Source organism: Lissotriton helveticus, chromosome 1_2 (genome assembly GCF_964261635.1).
Source record: "Lissotriton helveticus chromosome 1_2, aLisHel1.1, whole genome shotgun sequence".
Lineage (NCBI taxonomy): Eukaryota > Metazoa > Chordata > Amphibia > Caudata > Salamandridae > Lissotriton > Lissotriton helveticus.
Genome location: NC_136058.1, coordinates 344,705,857 through 344,721,178, shown reverse-complemented (window position 1 = coordinate 344,721,178; position 15,322 = coordinate 344,705,857). Strand labels below are relative to the sequence as shown.

General features: G+C 47.8%; 1 long non-coding RNA gene across 1 annotated transcript in view; it reads right to left on the bottom strand.

Moving 5' to 3' along the window:
* The window catches only part of LOC144807897 (uncharacterized), a 114,664-nt gene that overhangs the window by 18,728 nt on the left and 80,614 nt on the right, over window positions 1–15,322 (bottom strand). Inside the window, exon 2 of the long non-coding RNA XR_013606511.1 lies at window positions 12,822–12,923. This is a non-coding gene — a long non-coding RNA (uncharacterized LOC144807897). The remainder of the gene's footprint in view (window positions 1–12,821; window positions 12,924–15,322) is intronic.

The window sequence follows — 15,322 nt, the reverse complement described above, 5'->3', positions numbered from 1 at the left end:
GACACAAGTATGACCTCCTGCTGCTGGGAGTCCTTCCAGCGAGGGAGGCTTGGACAAAGGGTTTCCTGCCTTGGGAGGTGCTAGCACCACCCCAGACAGGATTTTGTGTATTGGGTAGGACAGGGCTGAATAGATTGAGACATGCCTGGGGCACACAAGGTGTCCCTGTGCATAGGACAGTTGAAACCGGTGCTGGGGCTCTCCAGCCCCAGTCTTGGCGCGAAGCTGGACAAAGGAAAGGGGGTGTAACCACCCCCCTTCCTGGTCCCACCCAGAGGAGGGACCTAGCAGGTAATCCGGCCCCTAGATTTGGAATAAGAGTAGGAGCTGTGTCGCAAGACTTCAGATCATCCTGAACTTGACTTGAAACTAAGAAGAAGCCTGGACTTCGACATTCTGCTGCACAGAAGACTGAAGAGAATCTCCCTTGTGGCCAAGGAGTGACCACTCTGTGAATACAGGCACCAACCAGCAACTCAACGTCTGCTTTGCCGCCGCCTTCCGCCAGAGCCCGAGCCCAGAACCCAACAAGACCTGAATTCCCAGACATCTCACAGCCCGATCCACAGTCCCTGAAAAGAAGAGACCCGTGGAGGCACCGAGAGACGTGGGACCGGCCATCTTGAAAGTCCCCCGAGAAGCTGACTGCGCAGCACCCGAGGCACCCTCGATGCTGTGCTTTGGGGTTTCAGAAGCCCCACCACTGAGCAGCACTTGCACTGAAGATCAGCCCTCCAGCATCTCCACGATCTGCGTGGGGCCCTTCTGCACTTTGCCACTTGATGCGTCATCCCGGTCGCTAGCCCGTTGGCTGGTGGCCATCTTGGCAAAGAAACCTTCAAACAACACCACTGGTCTGGTTGCTCCAGAATGGCCCTCGCTCCCCTGAAAAGGAGAGCCCGCTCTGACCTTGCTGGTCCGAGTAACAAGCTTTCTACACTTCCTGCGTGGCTTGCATTAGCCAAGGCCTGTTTGCTCCAATCAAGTTGCCGACACCGCCATCAGCTAGAACCTTTGTGTGACAGCTCGTGATTGACTCCTAGAAGTCCTCGACCTCTTCGTGTCCACGTGGCTGCAGAGACAAGCTACACCTCTTCGCCTGTTTGCACCCGACATCGCCTGGTTCCATCCTGGTGCCACGGTAGTCACTGGCTAGTGGCTTTGAACATTGTCCCCTCTGCTTTCAGGTCTTCACATCTTCAGATCCATCCTTGCATCCACCGGAACTCTCCTCGACGACCCGCCTGCAGCATCTTCATCTCCAGGCACCATCGACCTGCGTGACGAAACCCGACACATCTTCGCACCTGTGGGTGAGGTAACTCAGCAACGCCGGTGTTCCTACACTGGTACACACCTCTAGTGCCTAGATCTAAAGTGGTGTCCTTCTAGATCAGTCGGAAGATTCCTAAAACAGTAACTTTATAACTTTTACGCACCATTGACATTGCATTGGTGCATGCGTGTGCTTTAAGTGCTGCACCCGAGTCCGACGGGCCTTTCCCGACTACTTCACTGTTAGTCCCGAACAGCTCCAGCGATTCCCCAGGCCCTAGGCCTATTTCCTTTCCCATTGGTGGTTCTTATACCACTATTTTAGTATATGGTTTAAGTGGCCCCTAGGGCTCATCCATATTGTGCAACTTTCGTATATTTAAACTGTGTTTTGTTTTAACGCATTTGCTTCTGTGCTCATAAAGAGTATAGGGGATTTTGTAGTAAATAAATATATATTTTCAATATATATCTGTGTGGTGTCCTTTCATTTGGTATTCAAGAGGATTGTGTATGGTAAAACAGCTTGCTTCACATGCCTTTACAGAGTTTAGCCTAAGACTGCTTTGCCCATGCTACCACTAGGATAGCTGGTCTATAAGGTTGACTTACCACCAATCATCATAAGGGTTGCTTGGCATGGTACAAGGTGATCACTAGAACTAGTGAGCATCATATACCAGGCCAACTTCTCACATTGGTGAGCAGCGTTTGGGATTTGAGCTTGCTGTTGTTTTACCATTACAATCTTTGAGAGTATCACTTGAAAGATCATACAGGTACCTGTTAGGTACATATAAAACAAGACTAGTATACTTAAGTTCTACTGAAGTAGAGGATAGGGAGTAGCACACCCTGACTACAACTACTAAATAGTTTTAGTAGGTAAACACCAGTGTAGGTAGATTGCAACATATCCACCCACACTAGAGCAATGTCTGGAGCAGAGGGGTCCACTGGACCCGTCCCTGTTGAGAGTGACCCTCCAAGGGCACCATCCAAATTTGCTATGTTGAACTTTAAAGAAATGAGGCAGATGTGTACCTTAAGAGGTCTCAAGACGGGTCCAACCCCTACTACAGCACACCTCAGAGAGCTTTTATACCAGTCTGAAGCTCTAAAGACCTCCCATCCTAACCCCAAAGGGCCTGGAGAAGGAGGCTCTCCCTCTGAAGATGATAACACTGATGCCCCTGTCCCTGTCATCCAGAAAGATGAGGAAAACCAGACCACTGGAGATACTCAGCCTGAGGATGAGGAGGAGGAAGAGGAGGAAGAAGAAAGTGATTCTGATGATGAGAGACTTAGTCAGGTGCCAGTCAGGAGACTTAGCCAGGCTAACTTAAGCCAATTCGGGACTGAGTCAGGGTCCAACCCACTCAGACCCCCAAGTGGACTTAACCAGGAGTCTAGGAGGAGAAGGAATCACTCAGGTGAATCTGACACTTCCCAAGCTTCTAGAGGTTCTCATGGTCACTCCAGAAGGGGGTTGACTAGCCCTCAGAGAAGGGAACATGAGGCCAAAATGAGAGAGGCTGAGCTTAGGATCCAGAAGCAAGAACTAGAAGTTGCCCTGGCCAAAGAGAAACTTGCTAGAGCAAGACAGCCTAGAGAGAGTGGATTAGGATCCACTGGTGGCAGCACTATCGCTAAGGATAAGGACAGGTCCTATGACAATAGAAACCTGAGTAAGATTGTGCCCCCCTACAAAGCTGGGGATGATATCCACAAATAGATGACGGCACTTGAGAGAGCCTGCAGAGTACAGCAGATCCCTCAGGAGCAGTGGGCAGCAATCTTGTGGCTCTCCTTTGAAGGTAGAGGCCGAGACAGACTCCTCACAGTTAGTGATGGGGATTCTAGATACTACCTGGTCCTGAAGAGTGCTCTGATAGATGGGTTAGGCGTAACCACTGAACAGTACAGGTTAATGTTCAGAGAAACCCAGAAGACACAGACTCAGGACTGGTCTGAATTTGTTGAATGTGCCACTAAGGCTCTGGAGGGCTAGTTGCTGGGAAGTAAAGTTACAGACTATGAAGGATTGTACAATTTACTTATGAGAGAACAAATTTTAAATAATTGGCAGAACCAGCAGTTGCATCAACATTTGGTTGACTCAGATCTGACCTCGCCCCAAGAATTGGGAAAGAGGGCAGACAAATGGGTTAGAACCAGAGTTAAGCAAAAGAACCAGAACCAGAACCAGGGTGGTGACCAGAAGAAAACAGACCAGAAGGGTGGGGAGCAGAAAGCTAAAGACCAGAAGTCTTCAACAGGGCCCCAAACTAATACTGAGGGTGGGTCCCAAACTTCCAAGAAGAAGAAGAAAGAAGGTCAAAGAAAACCCTGGTGTAGTACTTGCAAAAACACCTCTCACTGGACCAGTGAGTGTAAAAAGGGTGGAGCCCCCAACACTGCAGCCCCTAAGGCACCTGCACCCAATAGTACAGTCAGCAGCATTGGTCCACAAACTAAGGGGGTAGCAGGTATCACCTTGAAACTGAGGGAGAGTCTGGCCTAGTCAGAACCCCTACACAGGCTGTTCTGATTTGTGATGTGGAAATAGATTTGTCCACTACTGTCAGCCCCAGTAATCTGGGCAAGTACAGGCAGACACCTTTGATTCATGAAAAAGTGGCTCAAGCATACAGGGACACATGTGCCAGTGTCACTATGGTGACACCTAACTTTGTGGACCCTGGACAATACATACCAGGTGATAATTACCTGGTGACCAATGCCAGCAATGTCACTACTACACATAGTGTGGCAATTGTTAATTTCTCCTGGGGAGGGGTAACTGGCCAAAAAAGAGTTGTGGTTAGTGCTGATCTCCCAGTTGAATGTTTGTTGGGCAATGACCTGGAGAGCTCTCTATGGTCAGAAGTTGAGTACAGGACTCATGCAGAGATGTTAGGGATATCATCACATGTCCTTGCTGTGACCAGGTCACAGGCCAAAAAGTGCCTCTCTGAACCTCAGGTCTCGGATCCTGGAACAATGGACCAAGCACCTTCCAAGACGAAGAACAGGAGGGTAAAGGCTGTGCCTTCCCAACTGCCTACAAGTGAGGATCAGCTTTCACAGGAAGATGATCTTGAGACCCCTGAAGGAACTGTCCCTGAAGAACTTGAACCTGATCAGGTTGAGTTTCTGGGGACAGGGGGACCTTCTAGGGCAGACTTGGGGCAGCCTCAGTTAACCTGTCCTTCTCTTGAACCCCTCAGGCAGCAGGCTGCTGCTGAAGCTGCTGGGAATGCTCAAGGTACCCATAAAGTATATTGGGATGATGGGCTCCTTTATTCAGAGGGTAGAGACCCCAAGCCTGGTACAACCAGGAGGTTGGTTATACCTCTGCAATTTAGGGGCTTCCTTCTAACCTTGGCCCATGATATTCCCTTAGCAGGACACCTAGGCCAGAACAAGACTTGGGACAGGCTTGTCCCTCACTTTCACTGGCCTCACATGTCTGAAGACACCAAGGAGTTTTGTCGCTCCTGTGTAACCTGCCAAGCCAGTGGCAAAGCAGGTGGAACCACAAAGGCCCTCCTGATACCACTACCTGTGGTGGGGGTCCCCTTTGAAAGAGTGGGGATTGATATTGTAGGTCCAATGGATCCCCCTACAGCATCTGGGCACAGATTCATACTGGTGGTGGTGGACCATGCCACCAGGTACCCAGAGGCAATTCCACTTAGGACCACAACAGCTCCTGTTGTGGCCAGGGCCTTACTTGGAGTTTTCTCCAGAGTGGGGTTTCCTAAGGAGGTAGTATCCGATAGAGGGGCCAACTTCATGTCGGGATACTTAACAGCTATGTGGAAGGAATGTGGTGTCAACTACAAGTTTACCACTCCTTATCATCCACAATGCAATGGGCTTGTTGAAAGGTTCAACAAGACCCTAAAGGGTATGATCAAAGGATTACCAGCAAAGCTCAGGCGAAGATGGGACATCCTTCTACCCTACCTTCTGTTTGCTTACAGAGAGGTCCCACAAAAGGGGGTTGGCTTCAGCCCCTTTGAATTGTTGTTTGGGAACCCTGTAAGAGGATCCCTATGTCTGGCGAAGGAAGGATGGGAGTTACCTCTCAAAAAGCCTAAGCAAGACATAGTGGACTATGTACTTGGTCTCAGCTCCAGGATGGCTGAGTATATGGAGAAGGCATCCAAAAACCTTGAGGCTAGCCAAGAATTACAGAAAGCTTGGCATGACCAAAAGGCTGTCTTGACTGAGTATCAGCCTGGACAGAAAGTATGGGTGTTGGAGACCGTGGCCCCAGCAGCACTCCAAGACAAATGGTCTGGACCCCATACAATTGTTGAAAAGAAGGGAGAGGTTACCTACTTGGTGGACCTAGGAACTCCCAGGAGCCCCCACAGGGTACTCCATGTCAACAGACTGAAGGCATATGTTGACAGGGCAGACATGGGCTTGCTCATGGCTACAGATGAGGGGCAGGAGGAAGAGAGTGACCCTCTCCCAGACCTGTTAACTCAGAACCCTGAAGATGGCTCAGTTGATGGTGTGGCCTTAGATGGCAGCTTCACTGAACATCAGCAAAATGACTGTAGACAAGTTTAGCAGTCATATAGACATATGTTCTCATTGACACCCAGTCAGACTAACTGGTGTACCCATGTGGTGGACACTGGTGACAATCTTCCTGTGAAAAACAAGATTTACAGGCAACCTGACCATGTCAGGGACTGTATAAAGACTGAGGTGCAAAAGATGCTGGAATTAGGTTTTATTGAGCCTTCAGAGAGCCCCTGGGCTAGCCCAGTGGTTCTGGTCCCCAAACCTCACACCAAAGATGGCAAGAGAGAGATGAGGTTCTGTGTGGATTACAGAGGACTCAATGCTGTCACCAAGACAGATGCACACCCTATTCCAAGGGCAGGTGAGCTCATTGACAAGTTGGCTTCTGCCAAATATTTGAGCACATTTGATCTGACAGCTGGCTATTGGCAAATCAGGTTAGCTGAGGAATCCAAAGCCAAAACAGCATTTTCTACCCCAGGAGGCCATTACCAATTTGTGGTGATGCCCTTTGGTGTGAATAATGCACCTGCCACCTTCCAAAGGTTGGTAAATCAAGTCCTTACTGGGTTGGATGACTTTTGCGCAGCATATCTGGATGATATTGCTGTCTTCAGCTCCACCTGGGAGGATCACCTGGTCCACCTGAAGGAAGTGCTAGAGGCTCTGCAAAAGGTAGGCCTCACTATCAAGGCCACAAAGTGCCAGATAGGGCACACTAGTTGTATACTTGGGCCAACTTGTATGTGGAGGCCAAGTTCAACCACTGGAGAGTAAGATCCAGAGCATAAAGGACTGGTCCCCTCCAACTACCCAGACTCAAGTCAGAGCTTTCTTGGGCCTGACTGGGTACTACAGGAAGTTTGTTAAGAACTATGGGTCCATTGTGACTCCTCTTAATGATCTGACATCCAAGAAGATGCCCAAAAAGGTTCAGTGGACAGTAAACTGTCAAAAGGCATTTGATGACCTGAAGAAGGCCATGTGCTCTGCACCTATCCTGAAGAGTCCTGACTACTCAAGAGAGTTCATTGTCCAAACAGATGCTTCTGAGTTGGGAGTGGGAGCTGTGCTTTCACAACCTAATGTAGATGGTCAAGACCACCCCATTGCTTTTATTGGCAGAAAGCTGACCCCTAGAGAGAAACGTTGGTCAGCTATTGAGAGGGAGGCCTTTGCTGTGGTGTGGGCCCTGAAGAAGTTGAGACCATACTTGTTTGGCACTCACTTCAAGATTCAGACCGACCATAAGCCCCTCTTATGGCTTAATCAGATGAAGGGTGAAAACCCCAAACTACTCAGGTGGTCCATTTCCCTACAGGGGATGGACTTTACAGTGGAGCACCGCCCAGGGACTGACCATGGTAATGCAGATGGTCTCTCCAGGTACTTCCACTTAGAACATGAAGACACAACTGGTCAAGGTTAGTCTAATATCCCTGCATTTGGGGGGGGGGTTGTGTAGGAGAGTAGGGTCTGCTATCCTATGGTCACCCCAAATTTTTGCTTTTTGCTTCACTGGTTTATGACTTAATGTGGCTGTGGGCCTGCTAATCAGACCCACAGCCTGCTGTTCTCTCTCTAAATTAATGCCAATGCACACCAGGTGCATTACGAATTGGAACTGGTTCCCCTTATTGGCCCCTGTAACAGTGTACCCCAGGTACCCAGGGCATAGGTGTTTCCAAGACCTACCAGGGGCTGCAGCACGTATTGTGCCACCCCTGGCCTCCATATTTGACACAACTGGCTGATCACTCAGCTGGGGCAAGTTGGTGTAATCACCTCTTGCTTAGGTATAGTATGCCTATATCTAACTTAAAATGGACACATATGTTCCTGTCAGCCACTCCTATGGAAGGCCTCATCAATCCTGGAGGCAGAGTGCTTGGAAATATGTGAGATGGTGCTCTAGCATGAGCTGAGCCTGTCTGCAGCTTTCGGAACCACGTCCTTTAGCTGTTCCATGATACTGCCATACCATATACTCTTAAGTGCATTATGAACCTCGCAGTTAAATGCTATCTTTGGTTTGGCTTTATCAAAACATGTCGAGTAAGGTGTCATACGAATTGGGATACTACCCCCTCGCCAGTTCTGGCGATGGGGGTAGCATTCCACCCTTCTAGAGGGACACGAAATGTACATAACCTGAACCCCGGTTAAAGTTAAACATGAGCCTCAGCATCACAAAATGGATGCTGCCACCACAGACACAAGTCTGACCTCCTGCTGCTGGGAGTCCTTCCAGCGAGGGAGGCTTGGACAAAGGGTTTCCTGCCTTGGGAGGTGCTAGCACCACCCCAGACGGGATTTTGTGTATTGGGTAGGACAGGGCTGAATAGATTGAGACATGCCTGGGGCACACAAGGTGTCCCAGTTCAAACCGGTGCTGGGGCTCTCCAGCCCCAGTCTTGGCGTGAAGCTGGACAAAGGAAAGGGGGTGTAACCACCCCCCTTCCTGGTCCCACCCAGAGGAGGGACCTAGCAGGTAATCCGGCCCCCTAGATTTGGAATAAGAGTTGGAGCTATGTCCTAAGACTTCAGATCATCCTGAACTCGACTTGAAACTAAGAAGAAGACTGGACTTCGACATTCTGCTGCACAGAAGACTGAAGAGAATCTCCCTTGTGGCCAAGGAGTGACCACCCTGTGAATACAGGCACCAACCAGCAAATCTGCTTTGCCGCCGCTTCCCACCGGAGCCCGAGCCCAGAGCCTGACAAGACCTGGATTCCCAGACATCTCACAGCCCGATCCACAGTCCCTGAAAAGAAGAGACCCGTGGAGGCACCGAGAGTCGTGGGACCGGCCATCTTGAAAGACCACCAGGAAGCTGACTGCGCAGCACCCGAGGAACTCTCGACGCTGTGCTTCGGCGTTTGAGAAGCCCCACCACTGAGCAGTACCTGCACCGAAGATCAGCCCTCCAGCATCTCCACGATCTGCGTGGGGCCCTTCTGCACTTTGCCACTTGATGCGTCATCCCGGTCGCTAGCCCATTGGCTGGTGGCCATCTTGGTGATGAAACCTACAAACAACACAGCTGGTCTCGTTGCTCCAGACTGGCCCTCGCTCCCCTGAAAAGGAGAGCCCGCTCTGACCTTGCTGGTCCGAGTAACAAGCTTTCTCCACTTCCTGCGTGGCTTGCATTAGCCACGGCCTGTTTGCTCCAATCAAGTTGCCAATATGGCCATCAGCTAGAGCCTTTGTGGGACAGCTCGTGATTGACTCCTGGACATCCTCGACCTCTTCGTGTCCACGTGGCTGCAGAGACAAGCTACACCTCTTCGCCTGTTTGCACCCAACATCGCCTGGTTCCATCCTGGTTCCACGGTAGTCACTGGCTAGTGTCTTTGAACATTGTCCCCTCTGCTTTCAGGTCTTCACATCTTCAGATCCATCCTTGGATCCACCAGAACTCTCCTCGACGACCCGCCTGCAGCATCTTCATCTCCAGTCACCATCGACCTGCGTGACGAAACCCGACACATCTTCGCACCTGTGGGTGAGGTAACTCAGCAACGCCGGTGTTCCTACACTGGTACACACCTCTACTGCCTAGATCTAAAGTTTTGTCCTTCTAGGTCAGTCGAAAGGTTCCTAAAACAGTAACTTTATAACTTTTACGCACCATTGACATTGCATTGGTGCATGCGTGTGCTTTAAGCGCTGCACCCGAGTCCCCCGGGCCTTTCCCGACTTCTTCACTGTTAGTCCCGAACAGCTCCAGCGATTCCCCAGGCCCTAGGCCTATTTCCTTTCCCATTGGTGGTTCTTATACCACTATTTTAGTATATGGTTTAAGTGGCCCCTAGGGCTCATCCATATTGTGCAACTTTCGTATATTTAAACTGTGTTTTGTTTTAACGCATTTGCTTCTGTGCTCATAAAGAGTATAGGGGATTTTGTAGTAAATAAATATATATATATTTTCAATATATATCTGTGTGGTGTCCTTTCATTTGGTATTCAAGGGGATTGTGTATGGTAAAACAGCTTGCTTCACATGCCTTTACAGAGTTTAGCCTAAGACTGCTTTGCCCATGCTACCACTAGGATAGCTGGTCTATAAGGTTGACTTACAACCAATCATCATAAGGGTTGCTTGGCATGGTACAAGGTGATCACTAGAACTAGTGAGCATCATATACCACGCCAACTTCTCACAGTGTTGAACAGAGTAGGTAGCACTCATTTTGAGGTAGTATACAGGGGTGGAAGTCTAGTTTGTCTGTGATGTTATAGTGTTTGCATTATGACTCAAGTACTGCTTGAAGGAAGACCAAAACTAGTTGTGTATGGTTGCTTGTGTTTGCACACGGTAATGTTTGCTTGTGCACATCCGTTCAAGTCTCCAGGTGACTGCAGAACTGAGTGACTGTGTAAGTCTGTGTGTGGGTTGTACACATGCCTTTGGAGTTGCCTACAGGTTGTGTGGCCCAGATTGTGGTTTTGCCCAGCAGCATAGGGAGGTGTCCACGTAGATATAATTCTGTTGTAGGAGTTTGTGTGGGTTACACTCGTTGTTGGGTTGAGGTTGTGCTGATTGGTGTGCTCTCTGTAAGCATATGGAGGTGTCCATGTGGTTGTAATGCCCTTGTAGGTCTGTTTATGAGTTACAAAAGGCACTCTTGTGTTGGCAGAGGTTATTTTTGTTCTTCTATGCACAAATGGAGGAATCAAGGTTGCTGACATGCTGGTTCAACTGTAGGTCTGTGTAAGTGCATTACACAAGGCTTTAAGGGATTGTATTGAGGTAGTGTGTGTGAGGCAGTTTGTGTGTTCTTTCACAGGCCTAGGAAGGGTGGCAGCCTGTGTGTAAGATATGTGGCCTCATGAGCTTCTGTGGAGTTTGTGTTTTGTATTCTGTGAGTTTTTGTTTAGCACTGTGGGGGTCCGTATGGGATGTATGACGTTACAACGCATGCATTCACAACGCATGCCATCACAACGCAACTTTTACAACGCAGGTGCCATCACAACGCATGCCACTACAACGAATGCCATTACAACGCAGGTGCTATTACAATGCATGCCATTACAACGTAAATATAGGTAAGTATTTAATTTTATTAATATTTTTTTAATTTTAATTAAATTAAACAAAATATTTATTAAATTATTGTGATTAATTTTTAATTTATTAAAATATTTTTTAAATTACAATTCTAACTCCAGGTGGGTGTAATAGTAGGGTAAGTGTTGGAAAGTGTAGGGGTTAAAATTGCTATTCTAACTCCAGGGGGGTGTAATAGTAGGGTAAGTGTTGGATAGTGTAGGGGTTAAAATTACTATTCTAACTCCAGGGGTGTGTAATAGTAGGGTAAGTGTTGTATAGTGTAGGGGTTAAAATTACTATTCGAACTCCAGGGGGTGTAATAGTAGGGTAAGTGTTGGATAGTGTATGGGTTAAAATAACTATTCTAACTCCAGGGGGGTGTAATAGTAGGGTAAGTGTTGGATAATGTAGGGGTTAAAATTACTATTATTAAATGAATTTAATTTAAAAATTAACAAGTAATTAAATAAATTAAATTACAATTAAAAAAATAAATGTATTTAAAATATTATAATTATTTTAAATAAATTAATTTATAATACAAATTAAAATTAAATTAAATTAATATTATTAATAAAATTATATATTTACCTATACTTACGTTGTAATGGCATGCGTTGTAATAGCACCTGCGTTGTAATGGCATGCGTTATAATGGCATGCGTTGTGATGGCACCTGCGTTGTAATGGTTGCGTTGTGATGGTACTGCGTCGTAAAAGTTGTGTTGTAATGGTTGTTCTCCGTCTGTATGTGGCTGTGTTAGTATTGAGATTGGTCTGAGAGAATTGTGTTGTCCTGAATACTTTGTGTGTGTGCTGGAGTGTGTAGTGGGTATTGGAGACATTGAGCTTCTATGGTGTGTAGAGGGATCTGTGTAGGGACCTGTGTGTTGCTACATCGATGTATGGTTCTGTGAGACTAGGAGCTTCTCTAGAGGTTGTGTGTAAGGGTGGCTTGTGTGCAGCGCATTCAATGTGTATACTTGTTGGGTTTTAGCGCTGCATGCCATCTGTTTGAAGCTTCTTGGCTCTCTGTCGCTGAGATCAGACACCTCTACTGGAAGAGTTCACTTTAGTGTGGGGGAAAATCAGTGAGATAAGCAGCAGGGAGAGAGAGCCAGGGCACGAGGAACCAAAATATCTGTAAAAACAAGCATTGGCATGGCCAATAGGTCTCGCCTTTAGGACCTTATAAGTATTTAGTTTTCCAGCACAATATCCTAGGTGCAAAAACATTAACTGTTGCATGGTTAAACACCTAAAGGTTCCAAAGACGAGACCTATTGGCTATGCTTGTTTATTTTTGTGTATTTTGCATGCACCATAAAATGGGAGGACAAGGGCTGGGGGCAGGAGTTGTTGCAGCCCCTATAGCATCACATACGGCTCTGGTTCAAGTGGAGCCAGGAATTTACAGGCCCAGTATTTTCAGATTCAGTAATATTAAGCTCAGAACTACCAGGGTACTCAGAAGAATGGACCAGAGTGGTATCTAATTGAGTCATACTCCTCCAGACCTCTTGGAATGAGAGTCTCAGTGTAATTGTTAGATAACCAGATGTCAATTAGGGGTAGTTCATAGTAGCAACTCCTACCCCTCGCCCTACCTTTCATATCCATGTTACTGCCATTGGTAATTCTTGCTTGTGGCAGTGGAAGAGGTTCAAGTCCTTACCCTCTAGTCTATTGTGGAGCTCTTTCTGATCACACAGCTAAAGTCTGGAACCAACTCCCTCTGCTGGTTACGTCTCAAACCAACCATACTAAATTTAGGACACTTAAAAATGGGGCTATTCAAACAATATTCGTGCATTTGAGCATTTGGGGTATTTTTGTCTTTGCAGCAGTATTAGCTGTCTTAGCTTGTACCAATCAGTGCCAAGAGGCCTTTCTGTCTCTGTTTGTGCTTCATAAACTTTTAAATAAATAAAATACTCACTTGGCCCCAAACGGAGGTCTAAACACGCATCCATATTACGATCACAATCCACGATCTTCTCCTCTTCTCCCGGGTAGTAATAGTGACATCTGAGGGCTCCACCTACAGGGGTGATGAGAGGAGAGGAGAGGGGAGGAGAGGGGGTAGTGAGGGGACGGGATGGCACAGCAGGGCAGTGGAGTGGATTGGAGGGGAGCGGAGAAGGAGACCAAAATTAGACATATGTCAGCCTCAAATGAGTGTGAGAAATGGGAAGAAATAAAGGAAGTGTGACAAAGAAGGATTGCCTACAGGGTAAGGAGAAGGAAGGCTGAAAGACGCCAAGAACATTTTTGAAAGGGAGAGAAAGAGAGACAGAGGAAAGTAACATATTAATAAGACATTAAATATCCAGATATATGAACTGAAAAGTAGGAAATACAAAAACAGGGTATGGCCAATAAGAGATATAATTAATCAATGCATTTTTCATCCAGAATTTTTAGCTCCTTCTTTAACATACTCTTCCCCCCTCCACTTTCCTTTCACTGATGAGCCAGGACAAAGTATGTTGGGAGATGGGGTGGTTGATTAACATATGAAACACCCTTCTGGATTAACTACAATGATCATCATCCAAAAATACATAATTTTGGTCATTAACCTTAAAAAGTTCTTCATAAAAAAACATACAATAACACAGAATTTGTTTTCGTAGTATTAATAAAGTGCACCATAGCACGGGGTCCGAGGAAGAGAAACTCCACATTGGATCAGAACACAGTCCAGTGATAAAAACCTAAAAATCGATCTACTAGTCATCTGACTGAGTTTAAAAATCTACTGATAGAACCTGTAGATCTAGTGTTGTAGAGATCACCACCCACCTCCACAAACACATGTGTACAATAGGCAGTCAGTAATTGTCTTGTCCAGCGTAATGGCCCAGGCCGAGATAGGTATGTGATGTTTCGATTCTTCATTGTTTTCTTGCCTTGTGCCCACATGCACATCCGTTCCCTCTGCCCTTGTTCAGTCTAGTGCCCGCCCCACTCTCTGACCAGAAGTGGTATGTAGTGTCTGTACCCTCCCCTAGGTCCGAGTGCAGGGTCCTAGTGCCCCCTGACCCCATGTCACTACATCTCCCCCCTTGTCACGAAAGAATGTGAAGAGAGAGAGAGATATTGTGTATTGTGTCGAAACGATAGGGAAACAAAAGATAGATAGAGAGAGAGAGAGAGAGAGAGAGAGAGAGAGAGAGAGAGAGCGAGAGAGAGAGAGAGAGATATGTAAAATGGAAAGAATGGAGAGATATGAGGTCATCCCCTTCGCTACATTTCTTCGATCAGTCTTTTTGTCCTTTTCTCACTCTTTTTGAACAAGTCCCTTCCTCTTTTTTTGTGACTCCTCTGCTTGTCCTTCATTCTTGTCCAGCCATCTTTCTTCCTTGTCAGTTGCTCTTGTTCTCTCCCGTGCTCCGGGAGTCTCTGCCACAGCGCCCTCCACGTCTTCGTCGATGGTCTTCACTCCTTTGAAATGAGAACTGTTTCTTGTTATTCTGTATGGGCCTTCTTCTGCCGTGATCATTGGCTCTTTGACCTCAGTTACCATTAGCTGCCCTTTGGAGAATGGACTGTCAGACGTTCTCCGTTGCCGCTGATGCACTATCACTTGGTGAACGCTGACGACATTGTGGTGGTGACTTCGGATCCCGTGCTAGCAATAAGGGAGGTTGAATGCTTGACACAATCATTTGGACAGGTGGCTGGCTATAAACTCAACATCTCTAAAACCCAAATTGTCTGTTCAATGGGGCTGTGCGTTAGTGAGCCACGAATGACGAAAGAGGCTAAGGGGTCCATTAGGATGTCGGGCGGATTGCCTCCGCCAGGGTGGCGGTGGCCACTGCCACCCTGGCGGAGGCAATCCACCCGACAACCACTCTTGTTTTTCCACTCCGCCAGATTAGGATGGTGGAGGGGACAGCGGTGGACGGAAAGACCGTCCGCCGCTTTACCGCCGCGGTCGCAAAGGCGACCGCGGCGGTAATAGATTAATATGGTGGCGGTGCCCAATGGACACCGCCAGCCATATTACGATGGCACAATGTAGGGGCCTTTCCGCTGCGGCAATGCCGCCACGGAAAGGCAGGTTTAGATTGCTGCGGGGGCCCCCTGCAGGGCCCCCAGGTTGCCGCCACTGTCGGGGGGGCACATGGGGGGTACCTATGGTACCCCCTCACATTTACATATGCAAAGCGGCAGGCACCGCGCGGTGCCTGCCGCTTTGCATATGTAAATGCATCAACTTATGTTTTGCAGAGAGCACCGCCCGCCACAATGTAAAACATATAGGATGTGCCCGCCACTGTGGCGGGCACATCCTAATAGCCCCAACGGGACTCCCGCCCTTATGGCGGGCGGTCCCGATCTCCGTTAGGGTGGCGGGCGGACAAAGTCCGCCCGCCATCCTAATGGACCCCTAAGTACTTAGGGATTAAAATTAGGATGTGCGTACATGAG